The sequence below is a fragment of the Nelumbo lutea genome, chromosome 3 (assembly GCF_056320005.1).
Source record: "Nelumbo lutea isolate HS-2025 chromosome 3, American lotus-T2T, whole genome shotgun sequence".
Lineage (NCBI taxonomy): Eukaryota > Viridiplantae > Streptophyta > Magnoliopsida > Proteales > Nelumbonaceae > Nelumbo > Nelumbo lutea.
Window position 1 is genome coordinate 10,570,081 of NC_142686.1, and position 11,733 is coordinate 10,581,813.

Consider the following 11,733-nt stretch of genomic DNA (forward strand, 5'->3'; position numbering starts at 1 on the left):
TTAGTACAAACCAGTCCAGTGCAACAGTTGACATTAGGATCACCAGGGTGCAAGTGGGATGGGCTGAGCCTCGTTTAAGGTTAATCCAGACTCAATCCTACGAATTGGGCTTAAGGCCCAAGCCCCGGCTAAGCCTAAGGTCATGACCAATCTGTCCAACCTGGCCCAGCCCAAATTAACATTTGACATTCTTATATTGGCACGTATGAATTGCACCCCATTTGGTTTGTGGGAATAAGGGTCTGGAATGGTCATTCTGATTCCAATTATTTGGTTGGGGGAGTCAGAATCCCATTTTCTTTCTAGTGGAATGGTATTCCCCCATTTGAGTAGGGATGCACCAATACAGGGTAGATATGATCTGATTTGATATAATTTTTAAAAAGTTAAGAAGTTATCTAAAGAAAAAGAAAATATAACAATTTAAATAAAGAAAAACACAAATTACAAAATAGGATTGGATCATGATCTGATCCATTTACACCCTTAAATTTGAGGGAATGACCATTCCCTCCCCCTCCCTAACGAATGAAATCACATTCCATCTCCCATCTGAACCAAACAGATTATTGTTTTATGGGCATAGATCATTCTGATTCTGATTCCTATTCTGAAGGATTTTAATTCCGATTTCAACTGTGAACCAAACGATCCTAACTATGTGAAAGGCTACGAATTGGGAGCATGACGGATTTCTTTTTGGTCATGTGCGTGAACCATGAACGAATGGAAATTTCTTCCTGGACTCTCAGCTTGATATCTACACTAGACCTGTTTATGGGCCGGGCTCGCCTTTGGCTTTTGCCAAATTTTGAATTGGGCCCAGCCCAAAGCCCAAACCCGATACAGTGTAAATCAGGCCCGAAGCCCGGCCCATGAACAGGTCTAATCTACACCCCTCAAACCCTGCGAGTGACTGTAACAAGGCACAGCGCATTTCCCCTTGCTGGGACTAGTAGCTGCTAGTCTGTGCTTGTTTTGACTCGCTCAGGAATACAAGTAGTGGTTCAGGAGTACATATCACGCTAGTATTCTCTTTGATAAAACGGGCTTGCTTAAAAAGTGCAAGCCATCCACAAAAGATCGAACAAAACCAGATTCCTTGCTTAACGTATAATATATGTTCCCCTGTTGGGGCACATTTAGATTAGTTCGTCTAATAGGGCTGGAACTTGCAACAGCTACATTGACTAATTAAATGCAGAATAGTAACCCAAGGTAAGAGGTAAACAGAGCAATCATTGCTCTTTGTCCTGTAACTCTCTGTAAGAAATAAGAATCTGACTCCATGTCTCCTCCTCCTCTCTCGCATTCACTCTTTAGTTGATTAGAAGTTTCATGAGGCCCGGGGGAAGATCATGGTCATTAGTTCATTACTCATTAGTCTGGCCTTTGATTGATAAACAAAAAAAAATCCATTCTCTTCCTTTGTATTACAATCAATTTATCTCTGCCCTTTTAAAGTACAACAAAACAAAAGGAAGAATAAAACAAAAAGTAAGTAGAGAAGAAGGAAGAGGTGGTGAACGTGGGCCCTAAATTGCCGATTATATATGCTTCAATTGGCAAAAACGCCTTCAACGCATGTTTGATATTAGTCCTCAGTGAATGGTCGCAAACGCCTCCAACTCCCAATATGTTTTAATGAGTTGATCCTTGAACTATAACACACACACACACGAACACGACGTGCCCAATTGATGTATCCTAATTCCTGAAAGGCTGAAACCCTCCTGACTCAAACACTCCCACAGGTTACAAATGAGTAGCCACACGTTCAGAAGGAAAGGGGAGGGAGGAATATGAGAATATCTTTCCTCGCATCTTTTTCTTTTGAAACTCGTGTCCATCCAGTAGGGGGTCGTCTATCAGAAGCAAGGTCTCGATTCCCATTGAGCCACGTCCCACAATACCCTATCTGTCTATCTATCCACTCCATGTCCATCCATCCAAAAACGCGAGATTATTGTAAGTTGGTGCATTATTGTTCCGACGTGGAACAAAGGTAAAAGCTTTGGGTCTAGTTGGGGGCCAATGCAAAGCGAAAATTTTATATAAAGAAAGATGGATAGATCCAAGTATCCATTCCATCAACCGTTACAATCGTCCGTTGGGTTTAATAAAGGAAGAGGCGTTGACCTACCACCTACAGTCCCTCTTCTCGTGAGGTCAGGAACGTCCAACGTTGGATCCCCACTCCCCAGCCCACGCCACACGTTTGCAGTGATCAGGCAAATTAGCGGCAGACCACCAAATAATACACGTCAAAAAAGAATAAAAAAGAAAGAAAGGCTGCTGCTCTACGGAACAAACATTTATTTATTAGTGGAGGCAAGACTGGCATCGGCCAAAGCAGGCCCAACACGTTTTGATTTTGCAGGTTATAATCACAAATACAACCCCTCAATATATGAATTTCGTATTCTTCTTTATTGACTGTTGATGGAATCAATTCTCAGAGGATTGAAGAATAGAAAGCGGATCGCAAACCCAATTGAATATTTGAATTGGTCCACTGAACGTCGGATCTCAGATAGCCATATGTTTATTATTATGTATGGTAGATCAGCTTTGGTGTATGGAGTGACTCATCATCAGAATTCAGAGGGTGGGTTTTAATTAGATACACAGAAGAAAAAGAAAAGCGTGGTGGTAGATAAGTGTGGTGTCGGAGGACGGAGGTTGGAGAAATGGTCACTCAGCACTCAAAGCGTCTTCAATATTATTAATTGCATGGGATCCGATCGTCCACTCGCCATTTGCCAAGCCAATCTGAATACATGGCATTGCCATGAGAATTTGATCTACATCCCTTTAATTAATAGTTTTCTGAGAGTAATCCAAGCTGATAACAATACTAATGGCATCCGCGCAATAAAAGAACAAATAAATATTGCCGTCTATCAGAATATTTTATTGGCTAAAATATTAATATTTTATCTGGACTCTGGAGACATCCGATACATACATGATACATGGTCCGCCAAAGTACTACGTTAAAAAAAAAGAAAGTCATTAGAGGACGTGGCTATTTTGTATAACATGCAGGGTATAAGAGTAATTGTCCTCGGCATTCCTTTGATGAAAACGACAGATAGGGGGCTGAATGGGTTAACGTGTCATATCCTATGAATGTTTCTAACAGGCAAAAGCCTTTGGCGCCAAGTAGAGATGGCAATGGGACGGGTTGGGTGGGGATGGGATCATATTCTCTATTTTTTACTCCAATTTTAAAATAAATTCCCATTTCCAATTCTGATTCCCTTTATGGATAAAAGTTTTACTCTCCATCCCTGATCTCTTATTCATGTGGGGTTTAAATCTTTGAATTTTTTAATTAAAAATATTAAAAAAATTACTTAAATTAAAAGAAAAATTTAAATATATTTTCATATATATAATATTTAATATATATAATCAGAATCAGAATAGAGTGAGAACTTCGTTCCCCATCCTCTACGATTTCCATATCCCAACCTGATGGAGTTGAGGTTAAATATGTTTCGCTGGCATCCTTGCATGATGGGAATGATATTCTCCTTGGGGCAAATCCATCTAAGATACAATGTTTTATTTAAATCCTATACTCGACTAAGATTTTAATAAGATCTGATGACGTTAAATACTTAAATATGTGTCGGATCCGAATGTATATAGACCATTCAAATCCAATATAATCTGGATCGGGTTTTGATAGTACCACACCCCTATCTGTCAACATGACGGGCAATGTTTGATACGATGATATTACATTCTAATTTTGATTCCTGACTGCCACAAACTTATCTGGTTGGTTAGATCTAGGCCTCTTACATTGTTTGGTTTGAAGGAAAAAGTAATAGAAAAATCTTTATAAATCTTATATAGGTTTTTTTTATCTTTTTTTTTTCTTTTCCTATTTTTCCTCCAAATCAAACATAGCCTTAAGTATTAACTTCACATGGCCAAACCCCTTTTACACCGGATCATGTGCATGAAAGTGTTGGAAGAAACCTCAAAAGGACATTTCTAGTGTTTAACTGCATTGGCTAAGAGTATAAATGCAAATATACATTCGTACAAGTTCGGTTTAGTTTGATAAATTTGGTTTTATCTGTGGTTGTGATGGATACAAATACCAATTTCAAGAATAGAATATACCTTGTGTACATTGACCAACTTGAATGGAAGCAGGTTTCGTCGGCAGGAGGAGCAGGTTTCCTTCTCAGAGATGCCAGGGGAGATTTTTGCTATGCTAGATCAGTGAAGCTGCCATTTGGTGATCCTTTACAACTGGAAGCACAGGCAGCACTTCTAGCTCTCAATTTTATTCTATAACTGGGAGTTTCTTTATTAATTATTGAGGGAGACTCTCTTACAGTGATCCAGAGTTTGTTGTATCCTGATTCTCCACCTCCTTGGAAAATCAGACACTTCATAGAAGATTGCAAACTCGATCCTTATTTCTACATTCCCTCACTGCTCGGTTCGTTGACTCTTCGAGACTGTAATCATGCTGCTCACAAGTTGGTCAAACATGCTTTAACTATCATTAATCCTTTTACATGGTCTCTACCCTTGATACTCTCTCTTTCGATTTGTAATTCAGAGCAGATTGTCAATGAAATTTAGGCAAACGCCACTCTGGTGTTATAAAAATGTTAGAAATTAAGTGGTTGAAATCAAAATATATTCTTACTCAATGCCTGCAAAATTTTGAAGTGGAGTATAAATTTGGTTCAATATTTACACTCCTACCCAATGCACACATACCCATTAGGTTGCCAATTTGTCATTAGGGGTGGGGCCAAGCAAGGTTTTTAAAACTAGATTGGACAAGGAATTGTTCTGGGTCCGGTTTCTGGGTTGAATGGTCCAATCGTTTGGACTAAATGGATGGCTTACTTTGACAAAAAAAAGAAAAACAAAAAACAAAAAATGGTCAAAAATCAATTTTTGGTTCGATGGTTCAACTTCCCAGATCAATGATTCTCTAACCAAATCATTGGTTTTTGGCCAAAAAACAATTTTGAGGTGAAACAGAACCAGTTAAGTGACTAGTTCCCAATTTTTTTGGTCCAACTATCCAATACAGTCCGATTTTAAAAACACTAGAGCCAAATATATTGGTAAGGGTTTTTGGCCCTCGAAGATTTTTGTTAAAATCACTAATACTTATATAGTTAGTGGATGGAGGTCCTACCTTACGGTCCTACCTATTATGGGTCCTTGACTCCCCCCCCACCCGCAAACATTAAAGTCCCATTAAATGTTAAAGACCACCCTCTAACTCTCTAACACCTCTCCTTACTTTTCAAAACTAAAAACAATTGTTTGTTTTTTTCTTTAAAAAAGCCGTATAGGCTTAAATTTCTCTTCAAACCCCTACTTCTTCCCTATCTCATCTTCAAAAAAAAAAAAAAAACCTTATTATCAAGCATCTAATTTGTCATGAATTTAGGTAAAATTTGTAACAAAGGCTGTGTAATGCAAATTTTGGTTTAACTTTGTGTGGTTTTAATTTATTTTGCTTCAAGTCTTGATTTATTTCATTTATATTGCAATCAAACAAAATAATGTAAAAATTGAAATAAAAATAAATTATAATTAGAGCCAAAATCATTTACACTGCCATGATTTTGCATCACTGCAAATAATTTGCACTGCAACCAAACACAGCGAAAAAGTTTTCCCTGTATAATAATACTGAATAGAATATCCATCACTTCTACGCAAAGGTTTTAGGTCTCCTTTGATGCATAAGAAAAGAACAATAAAATGACTGAATTGTCCCATTCGTTTTTTATTTTCTGTACGAAATTATGAATAAATAAAGGGATAATGCGCTGCAGCCCTCAAGCATCCTCCAACTAAATCCTAGCATGTAGCAGTTTAGATGGAAAAATGACTAACTCCATTTGTATTCTCCAACTACATAACCTACATTAGATTTGCAATAAAGGCCACCGCTTAATAGTCCTCTCTCGGATAATGTTCTTATACTTGTCCCACTTACAGTTGAAGATAAGTTTTGAATCAAGTCACCATGTATAATGACAGAAATATGCGTGTTGATTTTTTTCCTAAATAAATATTAATAAAACAATAACATTTTACCATTTATATTAAATTAATGATTTGACAACCCATTTAAACAGAAAACAGAGTTACACACTTACACTGAGCAATCACAATTATAGTGCAACACCTTTTCAGCCAGAAATATCTGCTACGCGTGTTGGCATAACTTGGGCTAAAATTGTAAATCATGAATAAAAGGTAAGTGTAGGGATGGATTCGAACCGAGCCGAGCTAAATAGTATTAAGTTCGAGTTCGGCTCGATTGTCAAAGTACTCTAAGATTTGAGTTTGAACTTGGTTTGAGTTAAAACCTTGAGTTCAAGCTCAGTTCGAATAAAAAATTCGTAAGTTTGAGTTCAGTTCAGCTTGAGCTCGATTTGAAAAAAAATATTTTATAAAAATAAAAAATTATATATAAAAATATTTTTTATTTGATATTTAAAAAATTAAGAATATTTTTATTATATATATATATATTATTTTCTATAATAATATAAAACATTTATATTAAGAATTATAACATTTATTATATACATGGGTTAGATTCTGTGCCTTTATATTCCAGGGATGTTCAATGACCAATTCAGCTATGGGGTGTTTGGTATATTGGCATTATATTACCATTGCTTTTTGGGTTGATTTAACTAATTAAACTTGTTAGAAAAATGTATTGCCATGTCAAAAATGAGTATCATTTCGATTAAAAAAAATGTATGTAATTATATATGTAACACACATCAAATTCGATGTTTTGGGTAGAAATAATAATTTGTATTAATCAATTCAAAAATCTACCTCTTAAAATTCAAGTGCTCTTATTGAGAGATGTATCACTAACTCTTTGCCAATTAACGTGAATTAAGTTGAGCAATAATGGGGTGTGCACTGTTTGTTCCTTAGAAGCTGAAACGATAGAGCATAGGTTCTTCTATTGTTGTCCAGGTATAATAGCTGTGTGGTTTGTTTCCATGATTTCATTCTATTGATATTGATAATTACCCAAAATGATCTTCAGGCTGCGTTTGGTTTGAAAGAAAATGTAGGAAAAGAAAGGAAAATTTAGGAAAACTTAAACAAGACTTGTTAAGGTTTCCTGACTTTCCTTGATCTTTTCTTTCAAACCAAACAGTCTTAAGGATTGGCTAGCCTTCTGTAGTCCATAAATAATGGAGAATTGTTTCCTTGTGGTACATCACGGTGCAAGAAGGTAATGCAAGGAGAGGGCTTTAACCCAACTCGAGTTATTACCAGTGTTTCAACACATTTTTTGGAATTCATTTCAAGATTGGCTAGTACTAGAATCATAAATGAACATGAACATACCATACATACGAGTTCACAGCGTTTCCATCCATGATGTACAAACTTTCTGCATCTACCAATTAAAATTCAACACGTCATTTATATAATTTTAAGACTAACAGACTCCAAAATAAGTTAAAAGTTAACACCGCCAGGACTCCAAAATATTTGTCAAAAATAAAAAAACCCAACTCTTCGGTCTTCCGATTTCTTTCTCTCTCCTCTATGTCACGAGCTACCACTGTCCACCGGTGATGGTAGAGTCGCCGGTACTCTCTCTCTCTTTCTCTCTCTCTCTCTCTCTCTCCCTGTACCCTTTGTCTCTCTTTCTCTCTCCCCTCCCTCTCCCTCCTTCATGTTTCTTCTTCTTTCTTCCTCCAAATCGGCAACCCAACACTCCGACCGGCGCCGCCACTATAACCTCTGGTGCCTCTGCAACCACCTGCCAGTAGGGTTTTCAATTTCTGATCAGAAACGTACAACCTCCGACGCCCCTGCAACCACCACTGAATCTTACTAGCCTGATAAGAAGTTAAGAACTCAGGCTGGGTTTGTCATCTTGGATTTTAAATCTGACAACAGACTCTACTCATGTAAACTCTAGCCTGATAAAAGGAGTTTTCTTCTTTAAATCAAAAAGCCATCACTTGGCCCAATAAAGTGGAAACAAGTCAAACAACAAGAAAGATACTTGACGGAACTTATGGCTGCGCTTGGTTTCATAGGAAATAAGAGAAAACAAAAAGTTAAGAAGTTCTTAAACAATTTTGTTAATAGAAAGCATGAAGGAAACAGTTAGATCTGGTCTTGATAGGCATTCAACCACCAAATGAATAAGCATTCTAAATCTTTCTTCTTGTGTGAAACTTCAAAGTTTAAAGAGCCGTAACATCTGCTGTGGATTCACGCGTGAAGACCAGGGTACACCATACAGTGCAGTCCAATTTAAAAAGACGAAAGCTCTTTGACACCTGAGTGCTTCCTGGAGACTGGCACTTCTATCATAACTTAGTATGAAAAGATCATAAGCAATTTTTGGATCGCCCATATCACTGGTAATGTTTAGTTTCTTTGTCCTCGTGCAAAAGAATAATAGGAAAGAGAAAGAACGATCGAAGGGAGAAAGAGAGAGATGGAAAGTACAGTCGAGAGAGAGAGAATCGACGACGCAACCGTCACTGTGGATGGTGGTAGCTCGTGACAGGGGACAGTGGAGGAAGGGAGAGAACGAGAGGAAGGGAAAAAGAGGTCCCTAGAGTCCAGACAAAATAGGGGATTGAGAGGGTTTTAAATTTTCACAAATATTAAAATCATTTGGAGATTTGGAGTCTAATGCCCGTTTTTTTTGGGGTTTTTACCGTTCAGTCCACCCCCAGGTGGAGCTAGGATTCCTATCAAAAGAAAAGCAGCCAACGCTTCATTAAGGTATCGATAACTGTACATTTGTAGATAATGCTGGATTGTAGGATATTTTAACCTGCCCTTTGCATGCTAAGTAAGCTAACGAATGAGCTACCATGTTATATGCTTTATTTATATGTACAAAATCAAGTGTCTCAAAAGTGGATAGGAGCTTTGTTAGTTGAGCTCTATGTAGATGTTCAATCCACTTCATTGGTTGGCATCTATCCTGCAAAAATTCGATCAGCTGCAAAGAGTCACAGTGTAGCTTTAACTTTGATATTCTCATCTGTTTGGCTGCTTTTAGCCCTTGAATTATGGCTCAGAATTTTGCATCATAGCTGTTGATGGCCCAACATGGCTCTCCTCCAGCAAGAGTTGTGCCTCCACTGGAGCATTTGATGATGAAAGCTCGTCCTGCAAGACCCAATTGTAAGTCAAAGGACCCATCAGTGAATAGTGAGGTGGAATGGCTCCTGGTTATATTTGTTGGATACGTGTGCCTTGCTATTAATGTCCTTTGTTCCTGATGTGGAAGATAACTTCTCAGTCGAAGTAAGATATCACAAGGAGTGATGTTTGCATGTTCAAAAATGATTTCGTTCCTAGCCCGCCATAAGATGTATAGTATTATGCAACCTTTCCCAATGAGCTGGTTGGCCTCATGTGAAGGTAGGTGTCTTTTCACTTTGTCCCACCAATTTTTAATAGACAAAAAAAGTCTTCCTCTTCTCGGATGTCATCTGGGTTTAGACCAACTGTGCTTTACACCAAACGGCTCTTGTGAATTGGCATGTAAAGAAAGTATGTTGAGCCGTTTCAGTACTAGATGTACAAAAGGGACAGTTTATCTCAGATGGGGGAAGCCACTTCTTACATTTGTACCGGGTGAGAAGTCCATTCCATAACATTATCCAGACTGATATTATGCATCTGTATGGGACGTTCAATTTCCATAGTTTCATCCAAGGGAAGTATGTTTGGGAGGATGATGGTTGTTGAGATTCAAAAGATTTGTATGCTGATTTCACTGTGTAGATCCCCAAGGAATTACGTTTCCACAATATACTATCTTGCAAGGAATCTGTGTTAGGAGTGATTTGGAGAATGTGTGAACATGTTGGTTCATCGAAGAGCTGAGACAAGATAGACTGGTTCCAACTCCGATCTGGGTTTAGAAACGATGACACATAATGGGTGCTGCTGGTCTCAATGGTGTTGTCTTTTGGCTTTGGAATACCCCCTGTCATGGTTGGGATCCATGGGTCAGAAAAGACTGAAATATCCCTTCCCGTGCAGACTTGCCATATTACATTTGGCTTTTACTCTTTGAGAGTTTTGTGTGGTGAAAGCCACCATGTAGATGACTTTTGAGCGATTTTGACTTGGAAGGGGCTTTGATTTGGGAATATTTTTATTTGATGATTCGACTCCAAAGAGAATTGGGAGAGGAAATGAGTCTCCATACTTGTTTCCCCAAAACCGCCTTGTTCATATCCTTGCTTTTTCGAAAACCTAGTCCACCAGTTTGCTTGGATTGACGTGCTTTACTCCAAGAGATTGTATGTGTTGTTTTTTTGTTTCCCACATACCACCAAAAATCCTTCATTAAGTTGTCTAGTTGTAGGAGCATACCTTGTGGGAGGATGGTAGACTGCATGGAGTAAATCGTGATGGCTTGCTGATTGAATTAAAGTTGTACGACCTCCTTGAGATAAGACCCTAAAATTCCGGGCAGTGATCATCCAATCCACTAGGGGTTGGTGGTTGTGATTCTCTGTTATCTTGTACCCCTAGTCGAGCACCCATGTATTTTGTACCTTGCAGTTGTTTTCTCACCTTCAAAATATGAGTGAAAAACTTGAAGAGTTGCGGTGACGCCTTGATATGGGAAGTATTTCTCATAATTAACCTTTTGTCTAGAGAGTTGTTCAAAAGTGGTTAGGATTTGGCTCAGAACTCTCACTTGCATTAGATTTGCCTTGCAAAATATGATACAATTGTATGCAAATAACAAGTAAGTGACACTTATGCCATTCCTGCAATCTTGGCACCTTCAATGAAGCTTTTGTTTTCAGCACACACTAACATTTGTGTTAGTATTTCCATGCCAATGATAAAAAGATTAGGAGAGAGAGGATCATCTTGTCTCAAGCCTCGATTCAATTTGAAATGCCCATAACCTTTACCTCCTAATTTAACAGAAAAAGTGGGAGTGGAGATACATTGATGGATGAATTGTATCCATTGGACATGAAAGCCCATTTTGTTAAGTGTTTCCTTGATGAAAAACCGACCCATTCTATCAAAAGCTTTGGACATGTCTAGGTTCAGAGCTATGAGATCCTTTCCCTTTTTTGATGTTTCATGAAGTTCAGTATCTCTTTGGTTAGTATAATGTTGTCTGTAATTTGCTTGTTCTTGAGGAACCTAGATTGGAAAGGAGAGATGATCTCCTCAAGGAGAGGCTGCATTCTGGATACTAACTATTTGGAGATAATTTTGTAAAGTACATTACAAAGACTGATGGGTCTGAAATGTGAGATTTCCATCTGACCATGGGTCTTAGGAATGAAAGCGAGGCTTGTGTTGTTGATTTCCTTGGGAAGATACCTGGAAGAAAAGAAGTGCAACACCAAATGCCCATAATTTTTTAACTCATTGGAGTTTGTTGGTCATAAAATTATATAAGTGACATGTTGAATTTCCTAATACAGACGATGTGAGCTCCATACATACACTGAGTTGCATATGGGTTTGAAGTCCTCTTGCAGCATTGATGCAAAAAGTAAATGTGGGTGGCAATGTTTTTGAACTGTAATTGACCTGGATGGTTGGACCATTAGGCCCGAAAACCGTTTAAACAATTGGTACTATTTTACCCCAAACCTGGTCTCTGATCAAAAACCGTTGAATTGGTAAATGACCCGTTGATTCGAGAAGTCAAACTATCGACATATTCAACGGTAT